This window comes from Eumetopias jubatus, unplaced genomic scaffold (assembly GCF_037043125.1).
Source record: "Eumetopias jubatus isolate StellerSeaLion01/CBP00866 unplaced genomic scaffold, mEumJub1_p1.0 scaffold_5, whole genome shotgun sequence".
NCBI lineage: Eukaryota > Metazoa > Chordata > Mammalia > Carnivora > Otariidae > Eumetopias > Eumetopias jubatus.
The window spans coordinates 1,147,412-1,167,625 of NW_028274811.1; the positions used below are offsets into that span (position 1 = coordinate 1,147,412).

The following is a 20,214-nucleotide window of genomic DNA, read 5'->3' on the forward strand; positions in this document are numbered from 1 at the left end:
CAATGGGAAGAGCCCCTCCCCACCAAGGCAGCTGGCAATGATGGGCTTGTTGTTTTTACTTCTATAATAAATCTAAATGTGAATACAGAAAAGACACACACCCCCTTTAGGTTTGGACATTTTAACTCTACAATTTTATCGGTTGGATGTAGCCACTTTCCCTGGATAGATACCCCAACCCAGGTGTCAGCCATTAGGCTGCCCGCCCGGTTGCCCAGCCCAAAGCACGGCCACACACGGTTCCAGGCAGGGCTGTGCTCACACTTCTGGGCTCCTCTGGTCCTACCTGGGCTGGACACTCACGGCCGCACTCACTGTCCCAAGGTCCCAGCCCTGCGTCACTCCCCAGAGCACCAAGGTCTTCAGGTGTGAATGGGAACTCAGCCAGCAAGGGGTCCCTCGGCCCACCTCCCCCTCTGCCCCAGCTCCAGGCCCATATACCTTCTCTGAGGGGCATCAGGTCAAGAGCACACTGGAGTGTCACTTGATGCTATTGATTCCATCCTGACATCACCCCTGGAGGCCAAGGGGCCCACACCGCGGAGCAACACATCATCCTAGGCCATGGGACACAGCAGAGTCCCAGTCCTCACCGAATTCACATGCCTCAGGTCGGAAGGAAGGAGGGGCCGGCGGGGTGGGGAGGTGAGGAGGAAAGGCCCCATCCCATCAGGCCTGGGAGCCCAAAATTAGGAGGTCGTTTCTTATTTTAAGGCCAGAGGAAAGTTTGGAGGAAGGGGTGATATGCTCTGACTTACATTTAGGTTCTTGAAGGAGCAGAGTTGGCCCTCCGGGAGCAGGGCAAGGCATGGGTGGGGAGAGGCTGGGCTGTCCCAGGGTGGTCTCTGAGCAGGAGAAGATGGCTCTGGGAGACACAGGAGCAGAGAGGAGCTCAGCTGTGAGCTGGGTCCTTATCCAGGTTGGATATGCAGGGAAAAAAAAAAAAAACAAACTTTCCTCTGTGAACTTCTACAAAAGTAGGTGCCCAGACCTGCTGGCACCCCCACTGCCTGAGGCCCAGGGGCAGGCCTGGAGGATAGGGGCAGGACGGAACACAGACCCAGACCCACATCCGAGGGTCTTCCCGGCTTCCTCAGGCTTGGGAAGGTGCCGAAGCCCAGAAGAGAGAAGAAAAAGGTTCAACAGGGCCAGGAGAGCTGGCTCTAGGAGCAACTGGGCAGGCTCATGGGAAACCAGGAACAGGTCTACTCCGACAACCACGACAACCACGGGCCAGAAGGGGGCACGCAGGAGGGGGTGGGTACTTTAAAGGTAAAGAAGTGCAGGAAGGGGACACCGCCAGGAAGCCAGGGCTGCCGGGAACCTGTGGATTGCCTGCCTCCCCCTCCTCTGGCTTCACTCTGGTCTTTCCAGGCTGTCAGCTTTCTGTCTGCATGGAGGAAGGCGTCCCCAGCTCAGGTCCCAAGGTCTGCGCACGCTGATCACTCGGGTCAAGGCCAGCACCTCGGGGACTCCAGTGCAGAATCCTGGCTGGGGCCCTGGCTCACAGGGGTCCCCACCTGGGTCGGTGAGATTCTCTCCAGTCAGCTGGGGCTGGGCTCAGCCCCCTCGTCGAAACAGGGTAGCTGTCTTGGTGCGGAGGCTGACTGAGGGGCAGACAGGCCAGCAAAGCAAACATGACCAGCTGACCATTCTCAGCTCTCCCCACACGAAGAACAGGACCCTCCCCTCTTCGGTCAGCCTCCCCTCTGTGTGGCCCTTTTCATGATGCCATGGTCAAAAACGACACAGGAAGATGTCCCTCATCTGCACCGGGCTTGGGATGTTGGCAGGGGTCTGGGGATCACCTGGCCCCTCGGCACCCCACCCTGGCAGTGAAGCAGGGAGCATGGGTTGGACTTGATCAACACCCTGGAACCTGGAGCGAGTGTCAGGGGCAGAGCTGGGCGCGGAGCTGGGCCCCAGTGCTTGCCCACTGCACACAGGCTACATGGGCTCAGGCAATGCTGGGGTGCATGGGCAGCTTCACTGCGAGGGTGGGGTGCAGAGCAGTAGGTGATCCCCTGCACGCCCCACCCCAGTCCAGATGAGCAATGTTTTCCTGCATCATTTTTGGCAGTGACATTATGAAGAGGGCTCACGGTTTCCATGACCCTGCACTAAATTGTCTCCAGTTACTTCCATTAAAGGCCGATGGCTTCTGCACCAGGTGCAGGAGGCCCAGAGCCAAGGGCTGGTGAGGCACTCGAAAAGGTTTTCATTTTAGTGTCTCTTTAAATAAAAAAATGTAATATGATGATAATGAATATGTATAATAATGGATCCAGCCTGAATTCAACAATGCAGTCATGAAATATATATATATTTTTTTTAAATTTATGGAAGAAGACATCCACCCTCCAAGGCAAAAGTACTGAGGACCCCACAAAAGGCCCACTGCAGGCCTGCCTCCTCTTAGAAGTAATCGTCATGGACATTATCACAGGCATTTTTGTTGGCTGGTTACGTCTGTAGGATTAACTTCTAGAATTAGATTTGCACACAGGGAGATTAACGAGATGGGGGCTTGACCCCTGAGGCCTCTCAAACCCCACGAGGGATTTCTGTTGTCTACAGAACTTCGTAAACCCTGGCAATTCCCCCGCACACACCGAAGTATTCTCTCATCTTCTATCAATAAACCACTAAACTTTTCAAAACAATTTTAGTCATTCCTTGTTTGAGAACACACGGGGCTTGCTTTCTGCGTGCTTGCCTTGACAATGGTCATTAAAAATGAGAGGGTTAATGCCCATCAGTGAAAGACCAGGAGAACAAAGCTGGTAGGAAGACACCAGAGATCTTTTCAGACGTAAACCTTGTGATTTCCCATTAAGCACATGCATTGACTTTGCTCTCTCTCAAGTTTCTACTAAAAATGGACGAATAATAATTGTTTCAAGTTGTGAACCCACAAAGGCAAAGAAAACTGGCCAGAAAACAACAATGATAAAACAAGCCAAAAAATTCTTAAATGATAAAAAGTGGGTAAACTGGATACCCACACGCAAAAGAATGCAGTTGAACCCCTACCTCACACCATAAACAACTAACTCAAAATTGATCAATAACCCAACTATAATAGCAAAAAACATAAAACTCCTAGAAGAAAATATCAGGGTAAATCTTCACGACCAAATCTTGGCTTTGGCAATGGATTTTTAGATACGGCAACAAAAGTACAAGCAAGAAAAGAAAACATAGGTAAATTGGACTTCACCAAATTAAAAACATTTGTGCATCAAAGAACACTATCAAGAAAGTGGGAAAAAAGAACCTACAGAATGGGAGAAAATGTTTGCAAACCATTTGTTCGATAAGGGTCTAGTATGCAGAATATATAAAGAACTCTTATAACTCACAACGAAAATGAGGAACCCAACTTAAAAATGGGCAAAGGACTTGAGTAGAAATACCATCAGTCATTAGGGAAATGCAGAGCAAAAACATAATTAAGGTACAATTTCACACGCACTAGGATGGCTAGAATAGGGGAAAAAAAAAACCAGAAAGCGTGTTGGCGAGGATGTGGAAAAAATGGAAACCTCATATAAAATAGTAGAAACCGTTTAGGATTCCCTCAATAGGTTAAACATAGAATAACCACATGATCCAACAATTCCATTCCTGGGTATCTGCCAGAAGTGAAAGCAGGTACTCAAATAATTACTTGTATACACATGTTCATGACAGCACTATTCACAATAACCAAAAGGTGGAAACAGCTCCCGTCAGTGGATAAGTGGGTAAGCAGGTGGTAGTCTGTATATACAACAGAATAGTCAGCCATGAGAAGGAATCAACTCCTGCCACAACAGGGATGAACCTCAAAATATGCTCAGTGAAAGAAGCCAGACACAAAAAGTCATGTGTGGTATGATTACATTTATATGAGACAACCAGAATAAGCAAATTCATAGAGACAGACCACGGATTGAGGCTTTGGCAGGAGCCGGGAAGGAGGCAGAAATGCGGAGGGACTGTTTAATGGGTATGGGGTTTCCTTTTGGGGTGATGAAAATGTCTTGGAACTAGATGGTTATGGTTGCGCAACACTGTTCACCTTGAAATGGTTAATTTTATGTTATGTGAATCTCATCTCAGTAATATTTTAACTTTATCAAACAAAAGAACAATCATTTCCGGGGGTGGTGTGATAGGTGGTGGGATTGGCAGTGCCAAGGAAGGGGAACCCCACAGTCTGTGTGGGCACTGCCCCATGTAGGGCTCAGAATGGGGAGGCTGGGCAAGGGATGGAAATGGGCTGTCTGGCTGACAGTCTCATGAGCAGAGCAGCTGAAGCCCAGGACCCCCACCAACCCCACACAGCCAGTGACCACCCCAGCCCCATCCTGGCTGGAGGCTGAAGTTGACCTTGATCCTCCAGGGAAACACACAACCCAGGAGGAGGTCATTTCCAGGACAGAATTCTCAGGATGGGGCAGCCGCTGGGGCCCCCTCGCGAGAATGGAGCAGGAGGACAGAGGACTTGTCAAGGGTGTCTCTGTAAATGTCCACATCCCAAAGAGGATCCTAGTGATGCCTTCTATTGGAAAATTTGGGAAGAATCAGCAAAAGCAGTGGAAAAAACTTAGCAAATAAAAGTATGAGGCACTTGTGTTTGATATCAGGAATAAAAAATTACAAAAATAAACGTTAAATGTGACCTCATGAACTACTTTTATTGCTCTCTCTTATCTCAGATGTAATGAGTATTTGTGGGGGCACTTGCCATGGGCAGCAGAAGCAAAGATGAGAGCCCACCTGGGGACAGTGACCGTGGCTTGGCTCTGGCCAAGAAGGTCAAGAAGGTTCAGATCCCATGTAGCCAGGCTCCATCGTGATTCTGGGTCAACTCTTTTAACCATCTTCTCTGGTTGGGCCCTGGTCGTCCTTGAGTGCATTTGAGGTCAAGCTCAAAGAAAAGCCATCTGTCCCTGTCCCCCAGTGTTAAATGACTGCAGTGCCATTAGAGGGGTCTTGGCCAAGAGCCCAAGGAATTCTGCCTTGCTTCCGCCATCCCTTTGGGACCCCCAAGGGAGTAATGGCAGAGAACAAGACATCAGAGTACTTTGGGCCCTGAACCACGGAGGCCCGAAGGCTGGGCCAGATGCTTCCCTGGCCCATCCCCATGCTAGAGGAGAGCCAAGGGGCAGAGAGGACCAGCACCGGCTGACCCACAGCCACTTGGACAAAAGAGGAAGAGCAGTGGGCTCACCAATGAGCAGACCCCTCAACCATGCAGGGCGTGAACCAGCTGGCTAAAGCCACTGTTGCTGGGGGCAGCGGTGGGCTGGGGGCAAGCAGAGTCCTCAAGGAAATGTGGTCCATCCCGTTCTTTCTTCTGTAAACGCACACTAACAGCTAAAAGCGTGGGTGACCAGGTGTGGAGAGCCTCCTGAGCCCTGCTGTCAATGACAGGTGCAGTGCTCCCCGGCATCCTGAGGACTGCTACCAACAAACAGCCCCCAGAACTGTGAAATGGGTGAGTAATGAAGTCGACTCTGAGGACCACTCCCCCAGCATCCTGCCCTCTCCCAGTTGTGATCTGAAACTATGTTCCACTGCGTTGTTCAAGCTGTGGAGACGGGTGCGCTCTGGCTGCCGACAGCCATGGGGTCTGGGTGAAGCCAACACCACCACCACTTGCAGAGTTTGACCGACAGGAGAGCGGCCCCGTCCACCTTTCCCAAAACCAAATGTTACTTTAAAGTCACGGCTCAAGTCCCCAAGGAGAATGGAGCCTGACCCCAGCCCTCCTCCATCTCTCCTCGTGGCTCTCCCGCTGAGATTCCCCATGTCCACCCCCAAGGCTCTGGTGGGTCTGGGGTCCTTTGGCTGAGGCTACACCTGAGCGGTTGGGCGACCGTGGGACCCTGCAGGCTTCCTCCCAACCCCAAGCTGGGAGGAGCCACACCTGTTCTTTCGAGATCCACATGTCCAGGTCTCAAAGGAACAAGAGGCCTCTGAGAACATTCCAGCAGCACCACCCACCCTACCCCGACACACACACAATCCTCAGCTGCCTCAGCTTCTCCTCAAAGTATGTGTCCTCCCTCAAGTGCACAATCTCACAGAGAAACAAACCCTTCCAGCCTTCCCCCCGGCCCCAGCTCCCTAGGCCTGTGGTGGGAGGAGGTAATCCCACCTGCCCGCCCAGGCTTTGCAGGGAGGGGGCTGGCCAGAGGAAGTGTCCCTTTGGTGAATGTCCCCTGGAGAGGACGAGGCTCAGGGCACTGTGGGCATGGCCCGGGGTGAGCTGCCCTTCTCACCCTGCTGCTCCTTTAACCCCGTCCTGCTCTCGTCAGGTCTCGTCCCAGCATCCCTTCGGAAAAAAGCCCTTGAGGGTGAAGTTTTACATGTCGAAATGCATTTCCTATTGAAATTACTTACACAATGATCAACAGAACATACATTTACAAGGCAAAATGCAAAAGACCCCCCCCCCCCCGCCCCCTGCCAAAAAGTCAAGGGAAAGTGTAAGAATTGCGTGAAGGCCACACGAATGTGCACGCACTGGTCACGGCTACTACTAAGCCCCGTGCTGTCTGCAGGCGGGAGGGTGCAAAGCCCCTGCACAGGTTGAGTCAGGCCGTGGGGAGCTCAGGAGTGGCTGGACACCCACAGGGCTGCAAAGGTCAAGACCCCCTCATAACCAAAGTGGGGATATTCCGGGACACTCCATGAAAACTCAGATCTTCCCACTGATGAGCCTAAATGTCACAGGATTAATATGTTTTCTTATCTTCCACTGTCATACTCTGTAGTGACGGATGTATAAGGACTTTTAAAGAAACTTTTGGCACGGAGACTAATTGCAAAGATGGAATCATGTGCCGGGTCCTCTGTTCTCACTGGTAGCTGCCTGTGGCCCCACCAGAGAGGTGACCAGGAGTAAGGCCTAATCTGGGGGGAGAGGGCTGCTACCTGGAGTTTCTCTGCCTCTCCACGGTCCGGGAAGCCAGGAGGACCCCCACTGCATGCCATTTCCATGGTCACACATCTGCCCCTTCCTCAGCCAGGCCCGCAGCACGGCTGGAGGGCCAGATGGGGTGAGAACAGAGAACTCTCTGCAAAGGCAAAGGCCTGGGTGAGCCTCGTGCCCACAGAGCGCAGCCTGCATTCCGGCTCTCGCTGAAGAGCCCAGCCCTCGCACCCAGGGGGCCCGGCCAACAGGAAGTCCCTGAGACCCGGGGCGGGGTAGGGGGGTACAGGCTTCCCAGCGCCCACCAGCCCGAACAGGAAGTTGGCCAGGGCTCTACTGGCTGAGCAAACAGCACATTTGTCAGGAGGATGTGGTGGGTGAGGCCCCAGCCTGGGACAGGGGAGAGTCCAGGGTATATCACGCCCACAGCAGAGCCTGTCTCTGTTCCCAGGAGCAGCCATGGAGCCGGTCCACCGTGAAGCTCACCGCTGCCTTCCTGGCACTCTGTGTGGCTCTGCTCAGCCACCCCGGTGAGTGCCTGCAGGCCTCAGTTCCCAGCTCCTCGCCACAGGGCCCTGGTGGTGTCTCTGCTCGACCCCTGGCCCCAAAGGTGGCCGGTCCTGACCCCGTCGCCTCTGCCTTGGGCACCAGGCCACTCCTCTGCTTACTACCCCCTAGGGCTCCCCGTCCCTCTGGGCAGGAAGTCCGGCTCCTTCCTGGGGCCTTCAAGGCCCTCTGGGGGCTGCCCTGCCCGGGGCCCTCAGGCTTCCTCTCGTGTCCCTACTGGCCCTGGTTTCTCCTTTTCACCCAACTCCAGGGTGGGCTAGTGTCAGGGCTGACCCGTCTAGAACAACCTGTCTGCTCTCTGCCTCATCCTTCAAGGCACAGCCCAGGTGTCCCCTCCTCCAAGAAGCCTGCCTGGGCCACCGCTCAAGAGCTTTCCTCTCCTCCCTCCATGCTGGGGCCGCCTTGTGTGTGTCTCTTGTCCAGCCACCTGCTTGCTGAGCCACGGCGATCTGTTGACGTGGCTGCCTCTCCCAACCAGCTGGGACGCCCCAGCTCAAACTGGGCAGCTGTGGGTGAAAGAGGGGGTGGGGGGTAAGGGGTGCACGGCACCTCCTGGAGGATCCAGGCCCTTGGCAGGTCTCCACAGAGCACCAGTCCCGATGGCACGGTTCTTCTCTACTTGTGTTTGCAGCTGCCGCTTTGTGAACTCCACGGCCAAGCCTGTGGCCTCCACTTCGAACGCCCTCAACCCTGCTGCAGAGGCTGGGGCGGGGGCCATGGCCGGGGTGGGGGCCAGGGTCCACCCCTTCCTCGGAGGCTTCAACCTCCTGAAGTTTATGCTGAGCATGGTGGGGATCCCGGCAGAGCATCTGGTGGAGGGTTCCAGGAAGTGTGTGGCCGAGCTGGGCCCTGAGGCCAGGGAGGCCATGGGGGCCATGAAGGCACTGCTGGTAATGTGGGCACCCTGGGCACTCCCTGTGAGGGCGGCCCTCCCCAGCCCCCCACAGAATGGAAACACCCCACTCCTCTAAATGCTACGAAGGCATCCCAGCCCCGTGTCAGGGAAACCTCATGGCCCATCCCCAGGAGAGTCAGGTTGGCCTTGGGTGGGAGCCGGGTTGACCCTATGTGAAAGGCAGGGAGGCTGCAGAGGGCCCCTGGGGGTAAGATGTGACCCCTCCAGGAACTCTGCCCTGAGTTCCCTCAGGTGCTCAGTGGCAGTGAGCTGGAGAGCACAAACCTGGCTTCTCCTTTACAGGGGGCCCTGATGTACTTTGCCTGAGCGGAGGCTGGAGTATCCCTGCCCGGGGACAAGATGCTGCCATCTGCAGGCTGGGGACCTGCCACCCAGACCTGACCATCCAAGCTCTTCACCTACTCTCCCAATAAACATGGATAACAGCAGCTTTGGGGCTGATTTCTTCTTCCCTTGATACCAATCCCCGTTCCTCCCCCTGCTAGGAGCGATGGTGCTGAAGAAAGAGTGGGCTGGCGGTGGGATGGTGCCTACACCCCAGGAGGAGCACTGTGCCCCAGATTATGTGGGGGTGTGTGCGTACGTGTGAGGGACACTACTCACATGTGGCAGGTGACACAGAGCCAGCAACTAAAGGTGTTGGGCATCAGGCAAGCATTAGTTAAAACTGGGATTTTTTTTTCTCCACCTGTTACGCTTCAAACCTATTTGAAGGTTTTTTCTTCTTCCCTCTACTTAGATTTCTTCCCTGGAATGGGGCAGGACTGAAGGCTGCAGGAAGTCTGTTTTGGGTTTGGTTTTCCCTGTGGTTTGTGGTAGTTTCATTGAAATAATTAGTGGCTTTGCTTCTACCAGAAGCATTTCTGGACTGATCCTCAGTATTGATGGGAAGGTGCCCAGAGCGGGATACTGACATCTGTCTCAGGAGAAACTTCCCAGTAAACTCCTTTTTAGTGATAAATTACAACTCAGGGAAAAGCAAAACTCGGCTTCACGTTTCCTGGGAAGGGCTCTCCCTGGCTTGACTATCAACCAACCCACCGTGGACAATCTGACTCCATTTATTATCTGTTTTATACGAAAACATGGGTGTGGTTTTTTTCTGTTCCTACTTTTGACAAGGACATCCAGGGATTTAAATGGGGGAGGGTGCATTTTGACAAGTTCTAGGTCAACCTAGAACAGGTAGCTCACCAGGATATTAAATTTAAATCTCTCATCAGCACCACTGCCCCCCGAGATTCTCAAGGGTTCTGAATCTTTGCGTAAGGCTCTGGTCTGGACAAAAATGAACCAATAATGAGATGGATCACTATGCATCTCTGGTGAAGAAAGCAGTGGGGACATGACCTGACCTGAAACAACCACATGACGTACGTTCCTCAGTTAATGCACCGGATTCAAATGTTCAAGGGGATCACTGGAAGAACACTCTGCCACAGGAGCTTGTTGGAACTGACGGTGGCTTGGGGAGCTCGGCCAAGGACCCTGTCCTGAGATGGCCCTGCTGCCTCCTGCCTCTGGAGCCTTCCGAAGCAAACACTGGAGGGGAAATCACAGCACTTACTAGAAGAGGGAGACCGTGAGTAACATCTGAAGCCCTGAGGCTAACTCCAACGATTTCCTCCCTCCTGTAGATTCCTGCGAAAAGACCATCATTCCCCAGGTAAAGAGGGAATATGGTGGAAAGCTAGATTTCCTTAAATATCTTATTTTGCCCATTTGACTTGGTAACTATGTAAATATTTTACATGATTCTAAAAGACCGAATTTTTTTTTTAAAAAAACTTCTAAAAATTGAGATAATAAAAAATGAGAAACGAACCTCTTTGTTTCCAGTAGTGGTAGAATCCCCAAAGAGTAACTCTTCCAGGGCACCTGGCTGGCTCAGTTGGAAGAGCGTGCGACTCCTGATCTCAGGGTCGTGAGTTCAAGTCCCACAGTGAAGGTGGAGATTAGTAAAAGAAAAAAAAAATAGACTTAAAAAAAAAAGAATAACTATTCCAAATAACATGAAAATATAGTAACTTAACTCTATATTCTGGGAGGGGTGGGTAACATCCCAAGGATGAGAAGAACTGTAAAAACCATCAAACTTTTCTTGGTGGTGGTGTTGCCACACTGAAGCCGTTCTCTGTATATTCTGCAGAATATTTCCATGTAAATCCATTATACCCGTCAGATGGCCAAACTCAAATGAGTAATTACATCAGTGTCATTGAAACCTGAGATGCCTGGCAAAGTAGAAAGGAGATGCTGATATAAGATTAAGGTTTCATAAAAACTTTAGAACTCAAAATTCTAACAAAAAGTACAATTATAATTGGTGTATTTTATCTGTAAAGGGAAAAAACTCTCTTATCTCTGTCCCCTGAAAGTTTCTAGAAACTGACCAATCCAGGAGCAATGAGAATCATTGTACCCAGATTGTGGCCTCCAGATACCATTTCTCACTGAAGGAACCAGGAGGCTTTGGAGAAATGGCTGGTTCCAGATACGGAGCAGGAAATATAAAAGATGAACCTAGAACATCCTTTTATACCAGAATAGAAGCTGCTAAAGACTACCAGGATTGTGCCAAAAAGACACAGGGACCAGTCTGAGTAAGTCTCTGGCCAAGGATGAGGTAATTTGATCATCAGTAATGGTAGTAAGTGGAGTATGGATGACACTCATCAAATATGCTTACTCTGTAAGTTTTTGATACAGAGGGAAAAAATAGACTGGTAACCTTTGGAAGACACAAGAAAATCAATTCATTATTCTGAAAACTGGGGCACCTGGGTGGCTCAGTTGGTTAAGCGTCTGCCTTTGGTTCAGGTCATGATCCCAGTCCCACATCCGGCTCCCTGCTCAGGGGGGAGCCTGCTTCTCCCTCTCCCTCTGCCTGCCACTCCCCCTGCTTGTGCTCTCTCTCTGTCAAATAAATAAATAAAATCTTTTAAAAATCATTATTTTGAAAACTGAAAAATATTTCAAAGTGCAAAGTTAAAAATATTCAAAAATTAAAAGACAGCTGAGGAAAGATACACAATACACATTAACTAATAAAGGGTAAGTACCCTGAGTACATAAAGAATCATGAATTAACCAGAAAAGGAAAAATCCTCAACAGACATAAAATCATAAAAGGAACTTGAAATAGCAAAAAAAATATGCCATTAATAAGGGAAATACAAACAGAAATCACGATGGGTTACCATTATACCCATCAGATTGCCAAAAACTAAGTCAGACAAAAACAAGCATTGGCAAAGTTGGGGAACAATGGCAAAATCTTATAAACTTCTGGTGGGACAGTAAGCAGAAATATTTTGGACAGGAGTAAGCATATCTAGTAAAGTCAAACACACGCGTGCCCCAACACCTAGCAATTCCAACCCTCAAGATTATACTCCAGAGAAGCTCACAGACAGTGGCACCTACCAGAATGTTCAGAGCAGAACGGTTTGTAAGGGCTGGGGGAAGGAGAAAGAAAACAAGAAACGACTCAAAGATACTTGCAGAGGGCGCCTGGGTGGCTCAGTTGGTTAAGCGACTGCCTTCGGCTCAGGTCATGATCCTGGAGTCCCGGGATCGAGTCCCGCATCGGGCTCCCCGCTCAGCAGGGAGTCTGCTTCTCCCTCTGACCCTCTTCCTTCTCGTGCTCTGTATCTCTCATTCTCTCTCTCAAATAAATAAATAAAATCTTAAAAAAAAAAAAAAGATCCTTGCAGAGAAGGGTAGAGTTTGGAATGTTCACACAATGCAATATCACAATGCAGCTTACAACTACATGCATTAACATGAGTGAATCTCAAATAATTCAAGTCCCAGAAGAAATCATACAAAATGATATCATTTATGTTTTTTTGAGATAATTTATATACTATAAAATTTACCCTTTTAAAGTATATTAATTTAGAGGGTTTTTAGAATATTCACAATGCTGTGCAACCATCACTACTATCCAATTTCATAACATTTTTATCACTCCAAAGAGAAACTCAGGTCTTCTTTGGAGAACGTCTATTCAAATTCTTTACCCATTTTTAAATTGGGCTGTTTTTTCATTGTTGAGTTGTAATAGTTCTTTATATATTCTGGAGACTAGACTCATCAGATACATGGTTTACAAATATTTTCTCCCATTCTGTGGGCTGTGGTTCCACTTTCTTTTCCTTTGATGCACAAAAGTTTTTAATTCTGATGAAATCTACTTTATCTCTTTTCCTCCCTTTGGTTGCTTGCACTTTAAGATGTCTTATCTAAGAAACTATTACTCAACCCAAGGTCATGAAGATTTATACTGATTTTTTTTCCTAAGGGATTTTAGTTTTAGCTCTTACATTTAGATTTTTTTTTATTCCATTTACTTATTGTACATAGTGTGAGACTTAAGTCCAACTTCTTTCTTTTGCTTGTGGGTATTCAGCTGTCCAGCCCCACTTGTTGAAGACACTATTCCTTCCCCTAATAAGGTGTCTTGGTTACCTTTGTCTCAGATCAATTGACCATAAATGTAAGGGTTTATTTCTGGTCTCTCGATTCAATTCCATTGATCTATCTATGCTATCCTTAGGCCAATACCACACTTCTTGATTACTGAAGCTTTGTAATACATTTTGAACCCAGGAAGTTTGAGTCTTCCAACTTTGTTCTTTTTCAATATTGTTTCACTCTTTGGAGTTCCTTGGATTTCCATGAATTTTAAGATCCGCTTGTCAATTTCTCCAACAAACAAAAAGCCAGCTGGAACTATGATAGGACTACAGTTGAATCTATAGATCAACTTGGGGAGTACCACCATCTTAATACTACTAGGTGTTTCAGACCATGAACATGAAAAGTTTTAACACTTAACTTAGGTCTTCTTTCAGTGTTTTATAATTTTCAGTGTACAAGTCTTCCACTTCTTTCATTAAATTTCTTAAGTATTTACTCTATTATTATTGTAATGCAATTGCTTTTTTATTTGTTCTTACCTAATGAATAGAAATACAATGATTTTTGTATATTGATCTTGTTTCTAAACTTTACTGAATTCATTTATTACTTCTAATAGGTTTTTGGTGTGTGGATTACTTGGGGTTTTCTATGTACAAGATCATGTCATCTGCAAATATAGTTTTACTTATTCCTCTCTGATCTTACTTTTTATTTCATTTTCAAGCCTTATTTCCCTGGCTAGAACTTCTGGTACAATGTTGAAGAGAAGTGATGAGTGAACATCTTGTCTTTTTTCTGATCTTAGAGGGAAAGCCTTCACTCTTTCACCATTAAGTAGGATGTCAGTTGTAGGTTCTTTGTAAAAGCCTTTTATCAGGCTGCGGAAGTTCTCCTCCATTCCTAGTTTGGTGTTTCATTGTTGTTCTTAAATGAAAGGTTATAGAATTTTGTCAATACATTTTCTGTGCCTAATGAAATGATTCTGTGGTATCGCCCTTCATACTACTGATAGAGTGTATTATATTAAGTGGGGATATTAAGCCAACCTCTCATTTTTTAGATAAATCCCATTTGGCCATAGTGTATAATTATATCATTTTACATATTGCTGGATTCAGTTTTCTGGTATTTTGCTGAAGATTTTCCTAGCTTTATTCACAAGCAGCATTAGCATGTAGTTTTCTTTCCCTGTGACATCTTTGGCTTTGATATCAGAGGTAACATTGGCCTCACAGAATGAGCTAAGTGTTCCTTCTTCTAATTTTTGGAAGGGATTGTGAAGAATTATTTATTAAGTACCTGGAAGAGTCACCAGTGAAACCATCTGGACCTGGGCTTTTCTTTCTATATAGTTTTCATTTTTAATTCAATTTCTTGTTATACATTTATTTAGATTTTCTATTTCTTGTCAGTTTTGGTAATTTGTCTAAGAATTTGTCTATTTCATCTACACAATCTGTCATTAGACAAAAACTGTCCATAGTACTCCATAATAACCCTCCTTATTCTGTAAGATTGGTAGTAATGTCCCCCCATTTATTCTTGATTTTAGTAATTTTTTTTTCTTCTCAGTATAAATAAGGCTCATCAATTTTGCTGATCTTTCCAAAGAATCAACTTTTATATCTGTTGATTTCTCTACTGTTTTTCTATTCTCTATTTCATTATTTTCTGCTCCAGTCCTTATTATGTCCCTTCTTCTGCTTGCTTTGCATTTACCTTGCTCTTTGTTTTCTAGTGTTTTGAAGTGGAAGATCAGGTTATTGAGATCTTTTAAAATGTAGGTATTTACAGCTACAAATTTCCCTTTAAGTACTGCTTTCACTGCATCATCTAAGTTTTGGTGTGTTAGGTCTTTTCATTTATTTCAAAGTATTTTCTGATTTCTCTTCAGATTTTTTTTTTCCTTTGGCCCATTGTTATTTAGGAGTATAGTTTAACTTCTACATATTTCCAAATTTCCCAACTTCCTTCCTAGCTTCCCTTCATTATGATCAGAGAATATACTTGGTACAATTTCAATTCTTTAAACTTCTTGGTTTGTTTTATGGCGTGGCCTATGGTCTACTGGGGAATGGTCCATGTGCACTTGAGAATATGTATTCTGGTATGATTAGGTAGAATGTTCTATACATGTCTGGTTAAGTCTACTTGGTTTATAGTGTTGTTCAAGTATCCTATTTCCTTGTTGATCTTCTGCCTAGTTGTTCTATCCATTGGGAATGGGGTACTGGACAACTATTCATGTTGATCGTCTATCCCTTTTATTCTGTTAGTTTTGCTTCATGCAGTCTGTGGTTATCGTTTAGCATTGCTCATGATTATAAAAAGTTCCTCTTTATGTTTTTTGTTTTCAAGTATACTTTGTCTTATTAGTATAGCCACACCAACTTTGTTTGCATACCTTCTTCCATCCTTTTATTTCAACCTGTTTGTGTCTCTGAATCTAAAGTGTATCTCCTCTAGTTAGCATATGGTTAGATTATTTTTATCCAGTCTGATCTTGCTTCATCTATTCACATTTAATATTATTGGATTTATGCCTGCCATTTTTTTTCAGTCTCATGCTTTTATCTATTCCTCCTTTACTACTTTTTGCATTAATATTTTCTAGGGTAATATTTTAATGATTTTAACAATTACATAAAACATAACTGAAAAAGTAGATTCATATATCCAAATCATCCCAAATACATGTTTTCCCACAAGTGAATCATCAAAAGTCATTAAAAATTTTTTTGAAACCACATCAACAAAACCGGTTTATTCTTTTATAATTTAACTTTGTAGCAAAAGCTTATCAACTTCTCTCCAAGAACATTTTCATTCCAGTACTCATTAATTCTTATGTCCGCTCTAGAGTAACATCAAATTCAAATTTGCATAATTTGAAAGCAACTCTAACTTACCAAGGTATCAACAAAGCGTTCTTCAAATTTTTCTTGTAGTTTTAGCAGCCAATTTACAAAATGTGGTGACAGTTAAAATTTGTTAGAAAATATACAAAAATCCGTGTTCTTGGTTTGTATCATGAAGTTCAACAAATTCTTGGACCTGCCTGTGAAGGTCACAAATACTCTTTCCTCTCCTTGGAGCTTCAATTTTGGTTCACCCATATGCAGATTGATACTGGTAAGAAAATGTGTATCATACAGACATGGTTTGCTTCTGATTACTGAATATTTAGCAAGCATTTCTTTTGTTGCAAGATAATCTTAAACTGGTATTAAACGAACAGTGAACCATCGCTAAAGTTCCTTCATAATTCAACCAATGAGCATCAGTAAAGAAGACAAGATTATTAAATTGCCTTCTATCCCTCTGAATAGTCTTCACAAATTGGTGATGGTTTCTTGATTTGAAATTATATAAACTTAATTTTAACAACTATGACACTTTTCAGTCTGTTTCAGAAAAGTAAGTGCAACTATTTTCAATAAGCATCATAAGGTGAAACAATAAAGGAAATCCAGGTTCATTAAAATTCTAATAAACCCAGATTTTTGACCTAACATAGCTGGAACACTATCTGTAGTGACAGAAACGATCTTTCTTCATATCTAGAAGAAATTCTTTGGCAGATATAAAAGATGCAAAAATATCTATGTCGTAAGTCTGATTTTAGGCTGAGAGTTCACATTTCTTTGTAAATTTGGAAGTCCTTTAAGAAAAAGCATACACGAAGTATTAACTGGTGTCTTTTATATCACACAACTCATCTAAGGCTAGTAAGTACTTTAAACTTTTACATTTTGAACTTTCTTTAAGAGTATTAGGGAGGTCTTATATAGGTAACTGCTGTTATAACTGAAAATATTTCATTTTTGTAAAATACTGTCTTCATTTTCTAACAAAATTTCCCTAATAGAAATATATTTTTTATACTGTATCTCTATTAATTTTTTTTTCCCCCTGTGGAAGAATACAAGCCCTTGTATAGCTGGCCAAATCCACAAGCTCATATCCTGTTATAGTTAAAAAAAAAAAAATCTGTTGGACCTCTAATTCTTATTTCAGGTGATTAATTTCATCTTTTTTGACTGTTGACAGGAAACATTAAATTCAGTAAATATTTGAAGAAAATGTATCCTACTGTTGCTCACTTCAGTACCTTTTTTACACTGGTTTTTCCTTTTCCTCTGGTGCAACAAATTGCAATCGTCATTCATCATGAAATTCATCTTTAATTGTTCAGTTGTGGGACTAGCTCAGTTCTGAATAGGCACTGATTTTAAATTTAATAATTTGCCCATACTTTTTTTAAACCAGAAAATTAATTTATATTAAAATGAACAAAGGCATCCCAATTACTAATGGGATTACACAGGCACAGTAAGTCATGCTGCTGGCAGAAAGTACTCAAACATATTATGGTTACTTTGGTTAGTAAAATATTGTTAGGATGGAATCATTTCTTTGACATCAACTGGAGATGTGTAACACAAGCAATACCTTGGTTTCACATCTTACACAATATATCAGATAAAGGGAAATTTGGTCCTAGCACAACAATACAGTTTCACCAAAACCGAAAAACATCTTAACAGTTCCAGTCCCACTAGGCATATTTCAAGAGCTCAAAAGACACATGTGGCTAGAGCCTAGGCTTAGAGGCAGAGGCTAATCCTCTGCAAGACAGGAAATTTAGAATTCTCGGATTCCTTCCATTTGTAATGGGTTGCTCTATTAAAGTATCTTGTAATGCCTATTAATTACTTAACTATTCAGTTAGGGACATACTGGATCTCCTTTGCAGACTAAACTCTGAATGAAAAATAAAGCAAAATTTATAACAAAGTTCTTTGCCTAAATGTTTTTGTGAGGTCAGTAAAGGAGAAAGGAGGGCCTTGGCAGCAAACACCATAAGGGATGGTAAGTCAGGGTTTGCCTAATGAAAGTAATGAGTGACTGAACAAAACTCACTTACCTGTCTTTTCACCCACAAGTGATGAGGGACAAATCAAGATTCTTACTGATTCTATTTCCTGAACATCTCAAATTCTCCTTCCTTTTTTCTCTTACTTCCTGGCATGCCATCCTCAGCTTATCCTGTCAACTGGACCATGCCAGAAGCCAGTTAACTAGTTTTCCCGTTCTAATCCACCCTCCAGAGCACTGCTCTAGCAACCTTTCTTAAAACATAAACCTGGTAATGTTGCTCCTATTTAAAACCCTTATATGGCTCTTTATCACCACCTGCAGGATTAAGTTCAAACTTTAGCATGTCGCTCAAGGTTCCAAAGGCATCCACTGTTTGTCCAGACACTCCACTAGTGTGCTTCCCACTGAAGACCCCCTCCTGTCTGAAATTCGTAATACGCAGGATTTCACAAAGGGTTTTACTATATTCGTCTGGGATGAATAATTTGCTATTATTCATCCGGGAAACAAGTTCTTAGTCCTTCAAAACTAGCTCTAAGGTCACCTCTGGAAAATTGTAAAGGCTCATGCAGAGATTTGCTCCCTCCATACCTGGTATACATTTCCAATCTTAGCACAGTGTCTGACAAGAAGAAATTGCAAATAAGTATGGATCAGTATGGTGACCAAGAAAAGTACATTAAGAACAACTCTGATCACCAAAATGGAAACTACACACAGCACCCACACCATCGGGGCTGTTCAAAGTTACCACTAGCAAGCATCATGTCAGGGAGGAGAGGAAAAAGGTTCTGGTAACTCACAAAGCTCCCAATGTTGAGCACATGCCCTCACACCTACGTCACTGCCCTGAGAACCAGCCACCGGCACCAGGGTGAATATTAAATGGGAAACCCTGCATCCTGCAGACTTCTACCTGGTTTTGGTCACACCATCATTCCTCCTCAGTGTCCTTAACAGACCAGGTTTTCAAGAATTACATAAAGTTGGGGAACAGTACAAGTTAGTAGGTGTGCCGCGCAGGGGAGATACTGAACTCACTGGGCTGTAGGGCTGGTGGATGAGGCATTAACTAAGACACCGTTGTGCTGACGGGCTCCTTGGGGCCCGCAGCTTACTCACTGTGCTAGAAAGGTTGACAATATCTGGCAGTAAGAACTCTTGAGCCTGCCCGCCTCTGGGCACACTGGTGTAGTAAGCAAAATTTCTTAGGACAGGCCCAAAATAATTTAACAGCTTTTTAACGTATTAGAGTGATTCGAAGTTTGCCAACTTTAAAAACTGCCATCTCCTTATTTATTTGATTAAAAATGTTAATGTAGCTAAAGAAACCACAGAAACTGGTTCACAGGCCACCACGTCATCCAGCAGTTTTCCCAATTCCTATAGACTGGTTGGTTAGAGTCATCTGGGGAGCACTCAGAACATTTTATGTTTCACTATTTGGAGGAAATTAACTTAGATTATTTCTCAAACTCTTGTAAAATTCTAGTAAACACTATCTTCTGTAAGAGTGTTCTAATACATAATCTGTTTATTAAAATTGTCTTTATAGTACTTATGAAACTTAAAAATCAATTTAAATTTGAACACCTAAATAATACTCCAAAATGGGAATTCTCAGTATATATAACATTACGTAGAACACAAAAGCATTATTCTGAATATATTTCACTTTTGTGTTCCCTTAGGTACCTGGTTCCTCTCAAGAACATAAACTAGAATTTATAAAATAACAAGGGCATAATACTTCATTTATTTTATACACTTACTTTTTGACAATTAAAAAGAGGAACAAGACTTCTGTTACAGAGGTAAAATTAATATATTAAGGATTAGGTAGAAAATGCCTACTTTAAAAAGTGGACATCTTGGGACTCCTGGGTGGCTCAGTCAGTTAAGCGTCTGCCTTCAGCTCAGGTCATGATCCCAGAGTCCTGGGATTGAGTCCCACGTCGGGCTCCCTGCTCAGGGAGGAGCCTGCTTCTCCCTCTGCCTGCCGCTCCCCCTGCTTGTGTGCTGACAAATAAATAAAATCTTTAAAAATAAAAAAATTTTTAAAAAAGTGGACATCTTGGCAAACATTCATTGTCATCTGATTTTAAATGATTTTTTTCTAGCATCTACATTAAAAATTCACATTTGTCATAGAAAGCAGTTTCTAAAATACAAATACTTTTTCTGAAGACTTGGGAAGTCACATTTTTAAAGTTTATATATACAATAAAATATACATGTGAAAAGTAAAACATCTAATCAATTAGTATAACCCCACCAACACAATGTTTGTCACCATATTTAAAAGCATTTATTTAAAATATGTCAAACTCCTTCCAAAAGACGGAAGACATGAGCCCATTTCTTGTATTAATGAGGTATATGGTAACAGTGACAAAATTCTTAATGCATATGGACCATCAGTTGCCTAAATATAAAAATGAACTTTGGCAAAGGTATAAGTGTTATACAGAACAACACAGCCAATGCACCATCTCCC

The 20,214-nt window shown here is 44.5% G+C and overlaps 1 protein-coding gene across 1 annotated transcript in view; it reads right to left on the reverse strand.

Moving 5' to 3' along the window:
* Window positions 1-15,766: 15,766 nt before the first annotated feature.
* CNOT6 (CCR4-NOT transcription complex subunit 6) overlaps window positions 15,767-20,214 on the reverse strand; it is a 74,129-nt gene continuing 69,681 nt past the window's right edge. The window contains exons 13-14 of the transcript XR_003607602.2: window positions 19,572-19,736; window positions 15,767-15,965 (exon numbers count right to left, since the gene is read on the reverse strand). The gene's annotated coding sequence lies outside the window, so the exon portion shown is untranslated. The remainder of the gene's footprint in view (window positions 15,966-19,571; window positions 19,737-20,214) is intronic.